At 38.1% G+C, this 20,597-nt stretch overlaps 1 protein-coding gene and 1 long non-coding RNA gene across 11 annotated transcripts in view; both read right to left on the reverse strand.

The window, feature by feature from the left end:
* Window positions 1-20,597, reverse strand: part of GULP1 (GULP PTB domain containing engulfment adaptor 1) — a 167,307-nt gene that overhangs the window by 114,506 nt on the left and 32,204 nt on the right. The gene's annotated exons all lie outside the window — the stretch shown is intronic.
* Window positions 2,628-4,747, reverse strand: LOC140657556 (uncharacterized). The gene is made up of 3 exons (XR_012044387.1): window positions 4,709-4,747; window positions 3,158-3,212; window positions 2,628-2,699 (listed from the first exon to the last, which is right to left on the reverse strand). It is a non-coding gene; the product is annotated as an uncharacterized lncRNA (long non-coding RNA).

The following is a 20,597-nucleotide window of genomic DNA, read 5'->3' on the forward strand; positions in this document are numbered from 1 at the left end:
GGCACCTCACTCATGAGATTCAAACCCTGCTTAATGGGGAAAGAAAAAAAAATTATTTTAAACACTTTTACTTGCCTCTCCGTACTTTTTCTTGTAACTATACAGTTACAGTATGCCAACTGTACTTTCCACAGTAAAAGCAGAACAAGAGAAAAGGTCATAGGACACTCTGGAAGGCAACACTCATTAATGTAGTGTTCAAGGCTGGATCAGAAGGAGCAACGGAACTGAGAATCACTGACCCAATAGCTCTACTCTTTTTAGCTTATTTGCAGTTCATCCTACAGTGCCTGAAGCCGTTGACATAGCTGCCTGCCAGCAAATTGTTATTCAGAAACTCATTTATATTGCACTGTTCACAGTTGCTGTAACCAATATTTCAAGATTTACATTTATAGAGCAGCTCTCAGTAGAAGGACTTGGGTGTGCAGCAGAAACTTAAAGCAAGTCACTGGCTATATTCAAGGCACAGACATTTCAGAAATCATGCAGAGAGGTTCTTAAACTGGAATTATCAGAGAAGGACATGGAAGTCTCTTTGCTGTGGTCTGTTGTTGTACAGAAGCCAATAATTTGTCTCAGATTACAGCAGCAGCTCTTCAGCTTTAAGTAGTTGGCAAAATAGTATTTGTAACACTGAGTAGCACTACCTCTCCTCATTTACACCTTCTGATTATGATAACAATAAAAATACTTATAAGTGCACTATATATAAAAATTGTAAAGAATTTTTTTTACTTACACATGTCAAAAGATTTGGCCATCATGCACGGGTCAGTACTATCCACATCATATAATAACATCCAGGAAGGGAAGCACATGTAAGAAACTCAGCTATCAGAATACATTCCAAATTATAAAAGTCCCAGTACATAGTATTAGTTCTTCCTAAATACTCCATTTTTACTCAGCCTTCAAGGGAGGGAAGATGTCTCTTTATAATTATAGTTTAATGGAAGCTATGCCAATTTTAGAAGACACCAACATTTAGTCAAGGCTGTAAAACCTGTGCAAGGTACAGTATGCTTGACATTGTCTCAGAGCAAAGTGTTCCAAACCATTTAAACTTTGCTCTTTGAAAACTCTTGGATGAATAACCACACTTGTCCTAGTGGACACATACAGCACATACGGTACAAATACACTTATCTTGATTATACTACTTAAAAAAAATTTCCAAACCTTAAATCCACATGAAACAAAACAGTCTCCACAGCCCCCAACAGTCTCAACTAAACTCCCCTTTCCAACTTTGGTTACACCCATCCCTGTTGACCTATCTTCTTCAGTTCACAGATGCATTCCCTATTGCATTCTTACATAATTTCAATGTGATTAATACTCTTTTTATTTTGCAAAATACTTTACATTCTTCTTATTTTGCAGGATCATGAAAGTAATTTTTATAGATATTCTGGTCCAGCAGATGTAAAAAAGAACCTGCTGTTCTATAGATAGGATTAAAAGTCTTCTACGTCTCAACACCTTGGTATTTATGTACTTCCTATTACAATTGGCTTTACTTACCCATAAACTACTGCTGACAATGTAGGGTATTTTTAAATCTTGGATCCGTGGTGTAATGTCATATGATCTTGACTAAATCATAATGCTAACATGTAAAGGCCTAAAGTAAATTCTAAAGTGGGTGATAAAAGAAAGATAAAGCAAAGCTGAAGTACTCAGAAGAATTAAAGCCACCCTGCAATATAAACATTACAGTAGTGCCATAAAATAATGAGCTATGGCAGACTAAGGAAGGAAGCAGCTAGAACATGGATTAGGTAACAGCAGCTGTACTCAAGTTGAAAAGAAAACCTCTTGACAAGTCCTATGGATGTCTAAACAACCTGTTTCCCATGCAGTCTTTAAAAAGGGGGGGGGGAGCTTTCAAAACTTTGATGTGGTGATAAGAGCTTTCAAGGAAATAAAAATGAGCGAAACAGTACAAAAATCAAAAATCCACTAAGCCAAGTTCTTCTCTTAAAGTTAATTTAGGGAGCAGGGCATTAGGGTGCTTCTCAGGGGAGCAGAGCTCTGACTTTTTACAGTTCAAAACTACATTGTCCTCTACACAAGGAAAAAAAATATAAAGGATTAAGTAAATTCCCAGATTAAACATAGTCAGTTCTCACACTTTAAATAAGAATACGAAAGATGCAAAGATGAAACTAAAGATGCAGGAATTCTTAAGCAGGGAAGAAACAAAAGTGGAGTATCACTTCATTCCTCTGCATGACACAAATTTATCCCAGGGATATTCTGAAGACCTCTAAGGCTAGAGAAATGAGCAATATATACAGCCCTATCAGAGGATGCAACAACTACTATATTCCTACATTTTAATTTATGCCCAAATAACCGTTCGAATATCTCTGACCAGAGCAAGGAAAATCTCCTTACAGTACCAGAGAAGTCCCAAAACCTGACCGCACCCTAAAGAACCAAAGGCAAACTGGAGAAATGCAATCTGTCTAAAATCTTACTTATCCTACAGCTTCTTGATAGGCAGCAGGTCCAGTTAAGGGTACACACAAATTGTTTTAACACATTAATATGGGATGCTTAAAACAGATTCAGAGCACATCATCTTTAGGACGTATACATCTTCATTTGTCTCACCAGGTATTCAGGCAGTGCATCACCACCGACAGGTCAGCAGTTGCGGGACTCAGCAGAGAGCATTCCTTCATATTCCCCTACAGAGACCGGGAAGGAGTACAGGGACATTGTAGTCAGCTAGCAAAAGTCACTAGCTAATCTGAATTACTCTGCTCAGCACAGACAAGCCAACTATGACTCACTGACTAGCCTTCACTGCTGTGATGAGGATTCATCTAACTGCCAGAATGAACAAAATAGTCAATGAACCCATTTTATTTTCAGACAATACATTTCATATTTTGTTTTTCTTGATGATGTAATGAATTTGTTTTCTGCTTGTTCTATTATTATTCTCACTAAAAATCAGTAATGCAGAAAACGTGATAATTTATACGGTGCAGGAGTGCTGGACAACAGAAATTTTCATAAAAACATGAAAGAACAATGAAGCATAAAAGTCAGACAGGCCAGTGACTTGAGAGTTAAGATACAGTTCTATGCTTATTTCTTATCTGACCATTACGTGTCACCTAAGCGTGCCTCTACTACTGACCTGGAGAATGGAGAGGGTATGAGCACACCAAGCTGAATGAGTAAGCAAAACACTCCTGGAAAAATTAGAAAGAGACTCACAGAAGTTTTCTGCTATTGGTAGCTGGCATTTACTTTGGAGGGCAAATTAAGTAGGGGGAGCTGACAGAAATTAAAATATGTTTTGCTGTATGGTAAGTAAGTACCACGTATGAATGCAAATCTTTTACTACTGTACCTCATTAATTTTAATCTTCTCCAAAATATTTATAAGAAACTGAATCAAAACAGTTATCAAACAAGGACTCCATACAGTTCTACCGTGAAAACTCATAAACAGCTCCCTGCCTTACAACAGACAACGCCAGCCTGAACTTCATTATCTAAGAAACGATCACACAAGTTTTTCCTCAATAGCCAGTCTTTACACATGTACAACCCCCTTATTCTCACATAAACTGATTTGCAGATATACATACGAGATATTTGTTTACAAACATCAATACAAAAGCTTGTCACGATACACTTTAATGTGTATTATAAAAGATGCCACAGAAACAAGAAAAATTCACTGACCAGCTAATATTTATATTCTCCTAGAAAAGAGTGGGATGAGAAATCTTTAAATGTCTATGGTGTCAATGGAAAAATCCAAGCCAAAATATTTGACTGTCAGAATATTTTATTTAATGTGGAGATTTTAAAAAAGCTTTTCTGATCTATACCCACACGCTAGCTCCAAAACACCTACGAGATTAAATAGTTTCAAGCAGATCATGACAGCCTCACGAGATCAAAAGAACAGTGATAAATCAGCACACTAATCCACTAAAAATAAAAAAAACGTAAGGCAGTGAATTACTTTTCCTTATGTCTTTGAGGAATGAATAGAAGGAGTATGTATACATGCAAGCACACACACTTGCGTATATACATGCATAGAGCACCAATATGCAATTTCTCTGCATTTTATACTTCACTTACTGATCTTAGTGGTACTGTTCCCAAGAGAGCCACAAAAGCAGGCAAGCAATCTTTCCTTTAGCTGTTTACTCCTTTCCCCTTTAAGTTTGAGTGGGGATGAGACAGGGAGAACAATGCGAGGCTGAGAAGCTGCTGTTTTGCAATCAAGAAGCATAAACTTCTTGATTTAGAAACTGGGATTCAGAACTCTTTCCTTTGTACACTTCATAATGTAATTATAGTATTGCTTCTTGCTCAACATGACTCATGCAACACCACTTTGTTTTCTGTGGACTCAAACGTGTGAGGACGCCAGGAGTCAGAGTTCCTTGCTGTCAGTAAAAATATCTCTGCCTTCAAGAGCAGCTTTGCCCTCTGAAGCTGTTCTGCACTGCACTGAATCTATTCCCACAGGATCCCTTGTCATTGTAAAAAAGGTTTATATTGTAAGCCTGTGTAGTGGGGGACTTACCCAGAAATAGTGTCCATGCACACCCACTGCAGAGAGTGGGAGATGAATGAGAGGCAGATGAAATCAGCCCAGAACATATCACACCACTGCAGAATTAAGAGAGGCAGATGAAATCAGCCCAGAATGTATCACACTCACCATGCAGCAAAAAGCAGTCTCTACAGCAAGAAACACCAGTGATGCCTTGAGGACATACCCGCAAATGCATCTCTCCGACTAGGAAATTTTGTGTAAAGACAGGAAAGTCAATGTAAAATCATGAGTCAAACATTTAAGAAGAGCTGTGAAATGTTTAATGGGAAGCCTCATGAAACATCACTAACAAACAGAGATGAAAATAATAAAAAAAAAAACCCAAACAACACTTCAGTTGTACTAAGCCAGATTTCAGTGTGTACTCCAGACATTATTTGTTACCACAGTAAGAAAACAAGATAGTGATTATAAACATTGTCTAAAGATGGATATAAAGCTAGGAACGGAGCTAGAGGAGACAGGGAAGGTGGAGAATAGACACTAACAAGTTAAATTTCATCACTGGAATATGTGTGTGGCTGAATCTATAGTAATGACTGTACTAAACTGATTCCCCCCACCCCACAAAGCCTTGCGAAATATTCCTTTTACCTTTCAAAAAGGACAATCTTGTGCTTAGTATATTAAGTAAACAAAGCTGAGAGTTGAGTGAGGAATGCCAGAAAAGTTTTCCAGTTTGCTAAGCCAACATGCAAACAGAAATATAAGGCTGTGGTTAGGTTCAACTGCCTATCACGCTAATTATTCACTCCTGAAAAAGCTGTTTTTCAGGCTTTACTGAAGTCCAAATCACAATACAAAAATCAAGATTATTTTGAAGTAGCCAACACATAAGCCTCGTCATGTGTCCTAACTTCTCTTTTTATGGGACTTCAAAACATCAGCACATCGGAGGCAATCCTATGTTCAACCTCACAGCCCTCCTCAGACAAAAACATTTTTCAAGTTTGAGACACCAAGGCGTCATACAGATTAAGCCTGAACTTTCCAGCAAGTACTAAACTTTGTTCTCAGACTTACAACAGTTTCATGATTTAAAACCTGTGAAAATCCAGAGAACTGATTGACACCTGCTCCTCATCCCCAGAGGAACAGTCACATCACCATATTTAAGCAACTGGATACACTGATTTTTCAGCACAGTTCTCTAAATCTAGTAGTCCTATAAAAACACAACCAAAACTAGAATTCAAACCTTTCACTGTAAGCCTGCAGTCTGCTTGTCCCAAGCTGATTTAAGGAAGCACATACTCTGCTTTTTTCCTCCTGTTTGGATAGCAATTTTGATTTAAACACTCTGACAAGTTACTCATTTGGGGCCAGTTTTAAAGAAAATAATTGTTTTTATCTGGTGATAAAAGTTTGATTAGGCTTGTGATTTATAGGAAATTATTTAAATAAGGCCAGGTTACAGATGACAGCTTGCCTAAATCCATGCAGCTGAGAGCTGCATAAAACAGAAAAACTTGAGCATCATAGCCCTTGAAAATATGATTTATGATTATTTAATCTTTCCACAAATGGGTACAGAAAGAAAACAGAACTGTTATGCCTGGAAAATAAAATTGCTAACACAAATATTGTAGCCCAAGTAATTTTCTAAACAGCCATATTACTTCCCAATAATAAAGCACATTTGCTCTGTATCCTGACAGAAAGTAGTAAGCAAGTGCATTGAACATCAAAATATAATTTAGTTTAACTCTTCAATCCTGGGTTTATTTAGGAAAAGAACCTGAACAATTTGAAGTTTTCCATAGTAAATAAAAACAGATTAGGAGCTCCAAATCATATAATACTCAATCCCAAGTAACTGATCTCTCTTTTAGCATAACGTAGATAGCAGCCACATATTGATATACAGTCACATTTGGAGCAACTGACAGCAACATCACTTTGTATGAGAAAATGCCCTCAGTACAGAAGTTATCCAAAGGATAAAATTTATATCTTATGATACATTAGATGTAGCTACTTTAATTGCTGCTGTTATCAAAATTCATTAATAAAAGTGATGTCAACATCTATTGATTCAGTAACATTCAGGACTGTTGATCAAAAATGCCTTCATTATTAAAGAATTTTGTACATCGACGCTCAACCAACTGCTAAGGATTGGCAGGGTTCAGAGATCAGCCCCTGCCATCTGCACATGAATATGTATCAAGTGTTCACTTGATTAGTAAAAAAGAAGTTGCAGTGATTACAGCTAAAACATATAGAGCACCATTTAAAGACAGACTAAGGAAGCGATTTCAGCCCACAGGATTCCTGCATCAGATACAATGACACCATCAGAACATACACTGACCCTCCAGATACTCTGCAGCACATCACTTCTAATCAAGGTTTCAAAAAAAAGAAAAAAATTTATCAAATCAGGATAGACAGGCTGAGACAGTGGCAGTTGCCAACATGAAAGACTAACATTAGTGAATCTGTCTGAAGGCAAAAACTCCATCCAGCTTCCAGGAAAAGTTGTAATTTGACCCACTATCTTTGCCTAAAAATCTGAATTTACATGATTCAAAGTGCAGAATTATTCCCTCTCTTAGTATTTTGAGATCATATAGTGAAGACTGTTGTCACGTACTCCTCACAGAAAGTCTTTTACCTGAGCTTTCAGACTGTCTCACGCATTAAGTTCCCATGACTAAGTCTTGGCTGGGCTGTAATACTACATCCCCTTAGATTTTTTTCTGAAAAGTTTCCTGTTTATTACTATTTCACAGATCTACACTTGGCAGCACTGTTGATTATATCACTTTTGCCACCCTATAAAGGCCTAAGCACACCCTTGCACAGTCCTTCAGCCCCAGTCTGGATTTCCCTGATATTTACAGTATCTCAGTTGAGATTAGAACCACTTGCAACACATGGGACCCTCCTCCCACAACGCTGAACTTCCCCTGTGGATCAAGGTACAGTGGGCAGCATCTAAACCAAAGCCTTTCTCCCCTGCATGCTACCTCCAGCACTCTTTCCATGTGCAGAACTCAATGGTTTAAAAGAAAAAAATTTCTCATCCTCTACTATTTTATGCTATGACTATGTCATAACACAAAATCAATAGGTAAGAGAAGAAGAAAAAAAAATGCCAGGCCACTAAGTGGAATCACAAAGAAAATGAAGCTCAGGAAAATGGAGAAAAAAGTGTCAAGTATCTAGTAAATAAGACATTCCTTTGGAAATTATAACAATATTTCTCTACAGTGATCGTGGCTTTTAAAGATCCTCCCTGTTACTCTGCTCTTTGCGCGTTGGACGCAATATTATTATCTACCTTTGGCTGTATCCACTTTGTCATTACAGACATGGAGCATCCAACCAAAGGCACGACGTGAGCCGTGACTGCCCTTCTGGATGGAGCAATACAAGGAATGAGGATCATGAGCTTCACTGAAAATCCCAGGATTATACCAATAGTGCAACAGCATCACATAGGGAAACTTCCCTCTACTTTAAAGAAAGTTGGCTTGGTTGATGGAAGACATAGTAAGACTTTAGAAGCATCACTCAGCTTCACCCTGGATATTTCATCCTGTTTCTCAGGAGTAATCCAGGAAAGAAAAGAAAGAACAAAAGTGCAAAACCAGAAGTTGCACAGCACAATGCATGGAGCACTGGAGTTGCAACATTTTTAGCATCCATTGCAACTTCCTTGGCATTATTTCAAATTGCCCAGGCCATAGAGACATTCTCTTTCTTTTAAGCAAAATCCTAACTGCCATTAGACACATGTGGGGAATAACAGCTGGCATGACAAACTATGTAGACAATCTATTGTTTAAACTAAGAAACATTTCAGCATTTATTTATATGAGGTAAGACGGTAGAGAAGGTTATACACAGCACGTCTTTCGAAATTTCAATCTTCAGATATGTTTTAAATGTAAATAAGTAGACTGTATCCAGGAAAAGGTGAGGGAGGCAATACAAAAGACAAGACTGCCAAACTACAAACCTACATTTAATTATCAATCACTAAAATAGACTATATGGAAATAATTTGTGATTCACTGCATATTTTTATCTAAAATAGAGATATTGTATAGGGACTTACACAATGGAAAAACTACTTTAGCAAGAAGCAAGTAAAACAATTATCTTTTTTAAAGTATTTTAGATAGGTTTCTCAAACATATCATCAGATAAAGGTATTATGCTTTTTATAAATCTATCAGATGGTTAAGTTCAATTCTCATCTGAATTTTTAAAAGCTCTCACAGATTTATTTGCTAAACATATTCCACTACAAAAGCCTGTTTAGCTGTAATCAGTGACCTAAAGCCAGATATACTGCAACTTTGTTTTGCAAATCACATTACATAAAGCAAGGATAAGCCTAAGTCATAGTGAAAAAATATTAGATTGATAAAACACTTTTAGATAAGAAGCTCAAAAATTATCCCTGAACCAAAGCTATTAATAGGATTAAATTTAAACATCTCTGACAAGTTTCAAGCAAAGTAAATTCTAGATGCCACCTACAGGAAACACAACACTCCATATAACATTCTTTCAACATTATATATGTTTAATTAAGGATCCTATGTTCAACCTGAATGCAGATATTCAGCAACGCAAAGACTCAAAGACAGTTTTACTATGTGCCGTACATCACTCTTCCCCAAGGCCTCACCACTACAGTAAGCAACTCCCATGAGTTCCTGTGAAATAAGAGGCATCCTGTAGTATTTATGTGGATCTGGAAGGCTGTTTTCAGATTCCACTTATATTAGATAAAAACGCTTCCCTCCCCGTCTTCAACTCCATTACACTAATGACCTCTAGGAAATCAGCAAGCATCACTTCTACCACTACCACAGCTGCATTTCACACAGACATTCTCTACAGTTCTAAGCACACCCACTTACACTGGAGTGAAGTGTGACATTCCCAGTCATGCACAGGCAACACACTTCATCTTACTCTGGTTCCCAATAGCTGTCTAATGTCTCCCACTAAAATACAGTATTTGGCTTTGTCATAATTTGGACGCGGTCATCCCTGCAATGGATGAACAGACCAAGGTCTTGGCGAGGTCATTTACCATTGTAAATGCATTAAGTCTGTCCTGTCATAGAAGCAGGAAGATACGCAGTAAGTTAATTAAGAGAGAAGATAAGCTACAGCCCCTTCCTTCCACTAAAGCTTGTTTTGATCTTTTAAAAGGGGTGAAATTTATCTTTACAGAAACCCTAAACTAGTTAGGAGTTCTTACAGTTCATATTCTTTGGTAAATTTATCTTCCTGAAATATCAGCCTGATTTTAGTGCTCATTTTTCAGTCAGTAACTGGTCTCCTCCCCTCCTCCTATTTGAAACCATTTTTCAGTTCATATGCATCTCTAATTTTTCCCTCCTTTCCTTTCTTGGTTAAAACCTCTCTCAGAGATGAAAGAAATCACAGCTTACACTGACTGATGATGGGAGATCAAGACCCACAGTGCTCCACAATTTCTGGATGGCACTGCTACAAGGACCTTCCATTTTGTGCTCTGCAACAGGCTGCTCTTGCTGCCTTTCGACAGCATACTATTCCAGTTAAACACAACTATGATGGAGTTCTGGTGATGTCATGCTTGGCAAACTCTTGACTAAATAAGGGAAGATATTGCTTCTAAATGATCTCTAAACACAACCCACTTGTAAAAAGGTCCAAATGTAGTACTGGCTGTACAAAGGGGCAACCATTATATCCCCAAAGCCTGCATTGCTACTACATAGCCTTTGATGCAGTAATTTTTATAATATCATAACTTCAACCCATCAGTATTCTCTTGCCAGGTTAGGGTTTGAATCAATCTCTCCTTTCCAAATGAGATGAAAAACCTACCAGGTATTCTTTCGTTTGCTAACCTTTATGATTACTAAACATTTATACTTAGCAAAAAGAGATAAAGAAAAGGACATCCCTCCTTATTTGCATATTACAGGTGTGTCTGCTTCCAACGCGGGTTCAAGCCTGCAACCATTCACTTTCCCACCAAGTACTATAGAGGTTAAAAGCCTGATGGACTCATTTGGACAGTTCAGTTTTGCTTTTAAGACCGTTGCTAGACATTCTATCATATTCTTTAAGATGTGCATTGCCTTTTCATGCCTAGAGACATATTGTAATACTACGCCCCCAGCCCAAAAAAAAAAAAAAAAAAAAGAATAAAATTCAGGCTGTACTACAGCATTAGTCTTGCTACCGTTTCCTGAATTTCGTTAAGACACAATATTGTATTCACTTTCACGAAGACTAGTATTTCATTATAACAAGTTAGGTCTGGACAATCCTTATGTGCACACGTAATGACCAAAAGCACAATTGCCAAGTGGGAAAAAAACATCTTGAGTTTTTGGGATTTTATAAAACATATATATCCAAAGTAAAATACTACAAACCAGTAGTAGATAGGGCTCCTCTATTCAGACCCTAACGTTAATCCCCAAGATCCAGCTCTACTAGCCATACCAAGTACAATGACTTCTGAGGGTTTCCACAGAACAGGGTGGGAAGGCCGATGACGTGACTGCGATACAGCCAATAGATCCAGACACAGCAAAGCCCCATACAAGCCCAGCTCCAAGGGGATAACAAGGGAACCAGCTCCTCACCCAATACAAGCACCCTCCAGTGTCTCTGCAGGAATTCCATCTGATATGAGTTCTGCCTTCTCTGGCTGCATTAACTTCTCTAGGAAATAATTACTTTAAAAAAACCACCTAATCTCTGTATTTTTCCATTTCAGATTAGAAGCAACTTAAATCTGTAGTGGAGAGAGCAAATATTTACTTTTTAAAACAGCTAGGTATAAAACCATAATTCATTCTTGTCATATAGATGAAAAACATGGATAGCATTTTTAAATATATTATGAAGAGATTATATGTATGTGCATAGTCCAACAGTAAACAGACATTTCTTCATAGAGGCCTGGACTACTAGTATACTAAAACCAGTATTTAACTGCAAAAATGCAGCTGACTTTCTATTAAGGCACAGTAATGATCATACAGTCAAAGCCAAGAGAAATGTAGCCCACTGGAAAAACATTAAGATACGTACACTCAGAAAAATCCAGGATATGAGATACTTAGTAGAGACTAGCAAAATATAGACTCAGCATTTTATAACAGTGAAGTCTTTGCTCAAGTAAACTTCAGAGTTTCATAGTAGATTTTGCACTTATTTTACCTACTTTACTGGCTATTGAGTTAAGTCAAACTTCCCTTAGTGGGGAAGAGTCTAGTCCAGCAGAGAAAGAACTGCAAAACTACAAGAGCTGATATCAAGACATTAATGATACCAAATATGGGATGCTAAATAAAGGAAAGCTACCCTACCCTCATTTCACCTGATTATTTTCTATAATAAAACACTAACTGTAGCTCTTAACACTCAAGAGCACAAACACACCCATACCCAAGCCCCTTATGACCAAGACAACAGTGAAGGTTTTTCATCACTTCCTGCAGAACTCCTAACAGGGTACAACCCTAAGCAAGACTGTTGGGTGGGCAAAGAAAAGACTCTTTGATTTATCACAGTAGGGTGGAATGAGACATGAAAACCTCTTGCCAGCTCATAGCAAAGGCTCTGGAGGTTATCAGTTTCCCTAAGTGAGAAATGCCCTGGATGTCATCTAAAATCATTAAAAACCCTGATTAATATTTAAGCTCCCCTGACAGGTAACTGGGGCGTGGGGGGAAGTTGATGGGAGCCTTTCCCTCTAGCTAAGTATAATCTGAATCAGACTTCTAATGCACTGAAGCCCAAGAAATGATTTTTTTCTTATTAACTAACAAAATTATTATTAACAAAACTCAAAGTGATTAACATATACTTGTTGATAATCACTACAAAGTTACCTTTATCTGAAAAGTACTGTTCATTTGCTGTACCTGTAGAATGAAATTATCACAGCTTTACCAATTCCCGGGCATGTGTCAAAATGGGTTTTCTCTAATCAGACTTGTAAACAGATCAGAATCCCAAGGACACCCTTGTGTATCAAATCTATACCACTACCACAAATAACCACACTAAAGCAGCATATTCTTTGTGGATGAAAACATAATAAATCTGTTGTTCACAGTTTTGTTTGCAAGAAACATCGACTTTGTGATCATATAAAAAAACAGACAGATGCCAAAACTGCCACTGTGAAAATTCAACTCACATAAGCGTTTAGAGTTAAAACAGGCAGTGACTTGTATTGGACTGGAAAAGCTGGAATTACAGCATAAAAAAAATTCTGCATGGTAAGCTTCTGAAGGCATTCTTTCTGTATTATACATGAAGTTGTCTCTTTCAGTACAACCATTCTGAGTACGATTTCTAAGGTCAAGGGATTTTTAGTTAGCTCCTTTTGCATATTGCCTATGTTATCCAACCCTCTCTCTCCCCACACGGCTACTACATCAATGGTGAAAGATGTATCAATAACACACACTTCCTAAATATTTTTTTGCCTTCTTTCTGGATACTTGCCCGCAGCACAATGTCTAACCTGGGCATTTGCTATAGATGCTATTCAAACCTTCCTTTTTTGTAGCGTATTTGCTATCTAAGACTTTTAGATATCCCTGCTCACACATCAGACCATTTCCAAAGCTATGCCACAAGCCCATTTCCCTACTCCGTCATTTTTGCAAAAATCTCCCTGTACAAACCAGAAAATATAAGTTTTGCACTTTTTCTTGGAGCGCATGTATTCCATCTTTTTACAGGGTTAGAATTTTGGGGGCTTCATTTGTAGGATAACTAAATTTACTGAAAAGAGCAAGCCAAATAGTACATCTTGGATTTAATTCTAATATTCCAAAAGCAAAGTTAGGTACGGCCTTCTTGAGTTTATATAAGCAAATCCTCTGAATTCAGAGAGGTCTAGTTCAAACTTACATTTGCATATAATATGAGAGACTGACAGATATCAAAATGATTTCTAGCAACCATTTATTTAAAAAAAAAAACACAACCACAACATTCATGAGCCAGTTCTATAAGATGTTGCATGCCTCCCACAGCATTCTCCTACAAAGATGAGGTGTATATTTTACAAAATTAAGTACAACTGTTCCTTTTTTACAGTGCACAGAACTGGAAAAAAATATATCACTGCTCTGATTTTTAATTAAAAGCTGCACAGCTACTACAATACCTCTGTTCTCTCACAATTCAGTTATTCACTAGACTTCCTATCCAGTGGAATGACATTCAGTTTACATTATTGTGCTCAATTTCCTTTTGAGAAGTTCCTTCAAAGGCCTTCCTACATCAGCCTCTCAGTTTTATGGAAGCAACACAGCTTTTAACTATGCATGTAACTAGTGAGATTTCTGAGCCTCTTCCCTTGCCTCACATCAATGATTTAACAGGAACACGGTTTAGGGTAAAAAATATTAAGTATTTTTCAAAGTAAGCTCTAAAGAACATAGAGCTAGGACCATCTATTAACTAATTATTTCAACTGGTACACTAAAATACTGAACAGATGTCCACTAATCAGGTAGTTGCCTCCTGAGAAATCACCAAAATATACTCAAAACCCCTTAAGCAGTCAATTTAAATCCACATGCTAAAACAAACAGCCCAGTACAGATGTTTGGCAACTGTATCAATACCATTATAACAACAAGTTCCCCTTGTGTATTCAATACATACAGAGTTTATAACTTGGACGCTGATAAAAGCTTATGCTTTTTTCACGCTCCAAACTTTCAAGTATTCAAAAAGTATCTGGACAAACCTATGGGGGTAAAATGTCCATAAAGTTCCCTCAAGCACAAAATAAACCATCTTCGATCCTAGTTGTTCTTGACTTACAGATCGCTAAGAAAGTGTCTCTGTGTGCTACTTAATTCTTATACTCTTCCCCAATAAATGACAAGGAAGAAAATTAGTATACAAATAGGATAGCACGAAGACAGGGTATTAATCTGATTCCACACAGCCATTCTAAAGTTTCTTCTAACTCCTGCCACAGGTATATTCCACAGCAATTACAGCCTTTGCTGTCCAAGTCATCCAATACTAAAGTCCACTGCTCCTACTTAAGTGCTGTATGATGCTCTCCTAGGACTCCAAGCTGGCCTCAGCTAGAGCTGAATTTGTCTAGTGAATTTGTCCTACCAACAAGCTGCCAAAAACAATGCAGGGGGTTTTAAAACTGAAAAGACAAGTCTTATCAAAACATCTGTGATAACAAATCAGTTGAGAAAAGAAATCTCATCGTGACTGGCCCAACACAAGACAGAGCTTTTCCCCTTCCCACTGGGTCCCCGTCAACGAATCCTCCTTCTGGGCTCAGCTCGAGCCAAGTCAGTAGGTTTGTGAGCCTGTGAACTAGCTTGGTCGCTTCCAGTCCTCACGGAGTACGTGCCATAGTCTCCGGGGCCTTGCTAGCTCTCTCTGCTCCTCGCTGTAGCTTCTGACACTTCACGTGAGCTGTGACTTTCTGCAGCACTTGCTACGTGTCACGCTGTCTCTGGAAATCTCCCTCCCATAAGCAGACTCATTTGCCCCAAGGAAAGAAGTCGCCTCCCTTCTTCTAGTTGGTACCTCTGATCCACACACTCTTAAAAAGGAATGCAAGCATACAACAGAAACTAAAATGGAAAGAAAACTGGAACAGTCTTTCAAGGACAATTCAGTATTATCAGAGGGGTCATTCTACCTCAAGGAAAGGCAATAACCAAAAAGGCACCTGATCACAGCTACCATGCCTACCTTGCCAGTTCTGCTGTTAAAGCTAAACCACGCTAATTTAAACAACACTTCAGAAGTTTTAAGATCCATGTTTTACTACAACAAAATACACACAGTGGGGAACAAAATGGACCCACTATACAAAAAATTAGTAAGAAGTTCCATCCCCTGGATTTCCCAGGTCCTGTGTAAAGAACATAGTTGTGTTTTCAACCCCACAAAAATGAGAAGAGCCCACAACACTAAGAAAACAGTGCTAAAGCGTGCTCTACTAGAGGTTCATCCCAATGCATTGGTGAACACACCAAAATATGAGTGCAACCTGAAGCCATAAATAATAAAAAGTGAAAATACCAATAAGTCAAAGACCAAACCTTTCTTGTCATATGGCTTATTACGCTAAGAGAAAGAAGAAAGTGAATCTGTCCCTATCACAGTCCTAAGAAAGGGCTCTTTTCTCAAATACCAACACGGGAAGTTGTTGAGTTTTGAACAGCATGACAAAAGCAAGAAGCATAAATCAAAGAGAAGCTACCAATTAAAGACATTCACTAAGATGGTGGAAGCTTCTACAATGCCAATAGGTAAGCTGTTAAAAAAGTGTTTTGGGAGATTATATCTGGACCCTAAGACCACATCACATTTTAGCAGAAAAACACTAAGCGAAGGAGACTGTTCCATACGCAGCAGTCAACAACACATCAGAGTGCAAAGCTATGAAGCGAGAATATTCCTAAATTTAAGGACCAAAATTACCTGTCACAGGCCATTAAATTTCAACTAGTAAAGATTTCCACCGCCGAAAAGCTAAAGAAATAACTTCCAGCTTCAATTTAAAAGTTTCAAAGGACGGCTACAGTGTTGTTCCCAAATGGTAGTTTGTTCAAAAGATTAATCATCTTCATTGTCAAAAACATATGCCTCACCTCCAAAGTCAGTTATCCAGCACCCGGTTTAGTGATTGATTCCTGTTATGTGTCTCCCTCCAAATGAGCACGTGCATTACTACCTGCTGTTTTCCAATACAGCAAGGGCATTTCTCACTTCTGATAAGGTTTAAGTCTCTAATTGCCAAACTTTTACTCATTTTTATGGATCCTTCCTACAGTCACCCAGTTTCTCAACATCTTTGTCTGCAAGCAGACATCATGGTCATAGCTGTATTTTAGAATCAAACTTAATTAAGATAGAGACAAAGCAAAAACCACCTATTCCACCATTTATGTTTCACCTCATTGTCTCTACCAGTGCTATATCCTTCACCATCTCTCACTAACATGCAAGAGCAACAGTGCACATGCAATTCAGACTCACAGGTGTCACAGAAGGCAGCCTCCTTAGAGATCCGTTATTTCAGACACTGGTGATTGGTAAGGCCTCAAAACTGTAATTCAGATAAACACTAAAACAACCAGACACATCAGAACATCTCAGAGTCACCTATATGGGCCTGAAGAAGTTACCAGTAGCACCTGGAGGACACTAAACAAAAAAAAAAGCTCACATAAACATAGTTTAAGAAGTAGCTGGCCCAGCTGAGACTTCTGGAGCCAGAACATGTTATCTGCTGAATATCAGCACAGTCAGGGGTACCATCTGCTGTAGCTCACCTGTTTCATTTAACACCTCTTACATAAGGTTGGCAGACACAGAAACTGTATTTTGAGAGAAACAAGCAGCGCATTAAATGTAACTCCAATTCCCTGGCTTCCAACATTGTCAAATACACCATAATACACGTCAGTAACAAAGTGGCTGCAATACCTGCATACCCAAAAATTACCATCAAGAAAATCTGCCATTCCATTATACCATAAAACCACCACCACTTCTCTGCTTAAAAAACAAGAGAAAAGCTTTGGAATAGATACTTCACATTTTTTTGGCAGAACACAAAGGTCTTGCAAGGAAACACCATGAAACACAGGCCAGCTAGGAGACTTCAAATAAAAATTCCCTCACAGAAGCAGCTGCCAGGATTCATTTCACCTTGATGATACCGGACCCTAATAAACCTCATTCAAGCAAATCACAGAAGATGCATGTATCTTTTACAAAAATGGAAACAAACATACTGTGACTGCAAACTTCAGGCTGCTGCTTACTTTTAACAACAGAGGGATGTTGCTAATGCTAGAGAGGTATGAGAGTTCTCTACGCCTTCATGGCTGTAGCAGTGCTCCATTGCTTCACCTCCCCTCCCGCTATTCCCTGATCTTTTTCAGAAGTCTTGTAAGAGATAAAAGCTACTGGGTTTGGAAGCAAGATGTTTCTCAGACTGTAAAAATCTCAGAAGAGTTATTCCATGGTTGTTATTAAAGTCTTAGTGTATACCAAGGGGAAGAATAACTGATGACTCAAAATAATTGCTGTTATTTCAACGACTCAAAATAACAGAGCGCTTCTAAATAACTTCGCTTTACATAGAGCTGTTCCACTTTGTATTAACACCCAACAGATTTTCAGCTCCAATTTACCCCCAGGCAACTCTAATCACACAAGCAGGGACCTTTTGCCAAAACCTTTAACCTTTAAAGAAATTCCAAAAGAGATGTCAAACTGGAATAGCAGCTTTTTTTTTTTTTTCCCCTTTGTTAGCAACCCTGGAATTTCATGTTTCATAACGCATGGAGTTCTTTTATTATGCTGAGTACGCAGCCTTGAGAAAGAGAGGAACTGTTTTACATGTGTCTTCTCAACTGCAGCTAACAGCTGTATTTCCCAATACAGCAGCATGGGGTTTCTAAGAACACCGCACATTGGGAAAGCCCTGTTTGGACACTTAAGTCCCTGACAATCCATGTCTACAAAATTCAGTTAATAAAGTACTCTTGAAATTACAATTCTGTCTTCTGTTTACAACAATAAAAAGCAAATCCCACCCTTTATTTCCATGAAGGCTGAGTATCTCTAGCAGTGAAACAAAACAATTTTAACTGTGAAAGGGAAGGCAAGAAGTTTGGGAGACTCAAGTGCCAAATTTAAGTGACCTTACCTAGTGAAGTTAGAGTAACAGTTATTTAGTAATTACTCTGATAAGAGAAGACCAGTAAAATAAATAGGTTTTTTGCAGGTTCCTGCTATTATTCCTACTACTACATGAGGTGAGATCTATGATAAGCAGCAGAAATACAGCACTAAGTGGTGTCTCTTCTAGGCATGGCCCAAAACCATGTCAGTATATGTCAGTATATACAAAAATATGTCAGTATATACAAAAATATAATGTAGATACCAAGTTAGCATGGTTATTTGGAAGACAAATATGATTTTGTAGCTTCTTCTGATTCTTCTTTATACACTTGGAAAGCAAACAAAATGAGCTACTTTTTTTTTCCTCTGTCCTTACCACAATGGTTTCAAGGCATCATTGTGATTTGGTCATCAGGGTCAAAGTTGTACAGTAGTAGTTTTCTGTAATCTTGTCTTGCAAAACTCTGCACCTTTGCTACCTGGGATACATTTGTTCCATACAATATTTCAAGCCATCCACCACTCCTTCGCTGTAGGCCAGTCCAGTAAAGCTGGCCATGGGAGTCTGTCTACATCTTCACCAAGCTCTCCTTGACTTGAAGTCCATCCTACCCACTAGTTTTCTCACCAAGCTCTCTGCCAGGCTGAACACTGCATGCAGTCCTCTCATTAAGGAGTCCAGCTAATCCAGAATTAGCACTCCTTATTTCAGGTGGTTGAAAACATCAGTAAAAGGAAATCCCTCCACAGTTTGCCACTTACGTAGATACTCCATGGGAATCATCTTTAATTTCAGGCTCCTTTTGCCAAAATCATGCATACCTCCTAAGCCATCTAACAGATTTTCAGCCACTGCTACCACTACAGAGCACTTTACTGTATTAACAGCAATGAAAAGAAAAACTAGTAAGCAGTCTAACAAATGAAATGACTTGTCATTTATATCTACCTACAAGTACGACATCATCAAGTAACTGTAGAAACCGTAGCACAGATGACACTGAGCTTAAAAAAATTAGTATAATATCAAGCATGTCCTTAGCATTCAACCAAAAAAAAAAAACCCCAAAAAAACCCAGAAACAAGCAAACAAAAAAACCAACCAGGAACAGTCGTCTTCCAGAATTAAAGAATAATGAGCTACTTGGGGGTAGGAACTAGGTGATCTTTAAGGTCCCTTCCAACCCAAACCATTCTATGATTCACAGGCATAACCAAGAATACTCTTAAGATATTGCCAACTGACTACAGTTTCCAACAGGGGGAAAGTAAGGTCTCCTTCAACTCCAAACAGCTTATCCCTCTGAAAGGTTCCCTGCAATGAAATATTTTGGCTAGTGCCAAGTATTTTGATTTGAAGAAATCCAAAGTCTTTTAATGATATCAACAGGTACTTTGCTCAATAAAAAGTTTCTTTTTTTGCCCCTCCCAAGACGATTAGATTATATTACTCTAACACAAAGTAATAGCGACAGTCTAGGTTAACTTTTTTTTTGTCCTTACTGAGATCTCAGAAAGTAACTTCTTATAACTAAGCTGCTGCTTCACTGTAGGCATACTAACTTACAGCTTTCCATTCATCTGAACTCTGTTACAGATGAACTTTCTTCCATAGTAGAAGATAGAAATGGGTGTGCCTGTTAAGAAAAAGTCTGGATAAGGAGCACTCACCCTCTTCTGCTGCTAGTCAGTATGTTTTTCCCATATGCCTTACTGCACAGCAGGACAACTGTCCCTCTTCCACAAGAGGCATGGGATGACCAACTGCCCATGCCACTGTCTGCAAGTAAAGCAGCTTCTGAAAGTCTCAGAAAATAAATTTGCTAAAAGCCATCCTATTCCTTCTTCATAACTTTCCAGGAAAATTCACAACAAAGGCTGATGAAAAAATAGGGGCTTTACCATGAAAAAAACTTGTAGAACTTGCAGAAAAAATGGCTTGGGACTGTCATATTCAGAATGCAGCTACACACAGCCACATCCAGGAAAAATGCCAGCCATACCGAGACACTGCAGAACTAAAATGAGGACTATTTCCAAACAATATGCATGCTCATACAGCTTCTTACCTGATTCATATCTAATATCTGAAACAACATTAAACATCTGCAGAAAGCATCAGGTACAAACAAGTGCAAAACAAACAGTTATTTTCATAATCCTTTGCTAATATTCTGCCAAGTCACTACTTGGCAGAAGTTGGTAGCCAGCATCCTTTTCATTTATAAGAACAAGGAAGCATTGGAAAAAGAAATCACACTAAGTAATGGTATGGTAATGCTACGTGCACTATTGGTAGGAAACTGCATGCCTTATG

This window comes from Ciconia boyciana, chromosome 10 (assembly GCF_034638445.1).
Source record: "Ciconia boyciana chromosome 10, ASM3463844v1, whole genome shotgun sequence".
Classification (NCBI taxonomy): Eukaryota; Metazoa; Chordata; class Aves; order Ciconiiformes; family Ciconiidae; genus Ciconia; species Ciconia boyciana.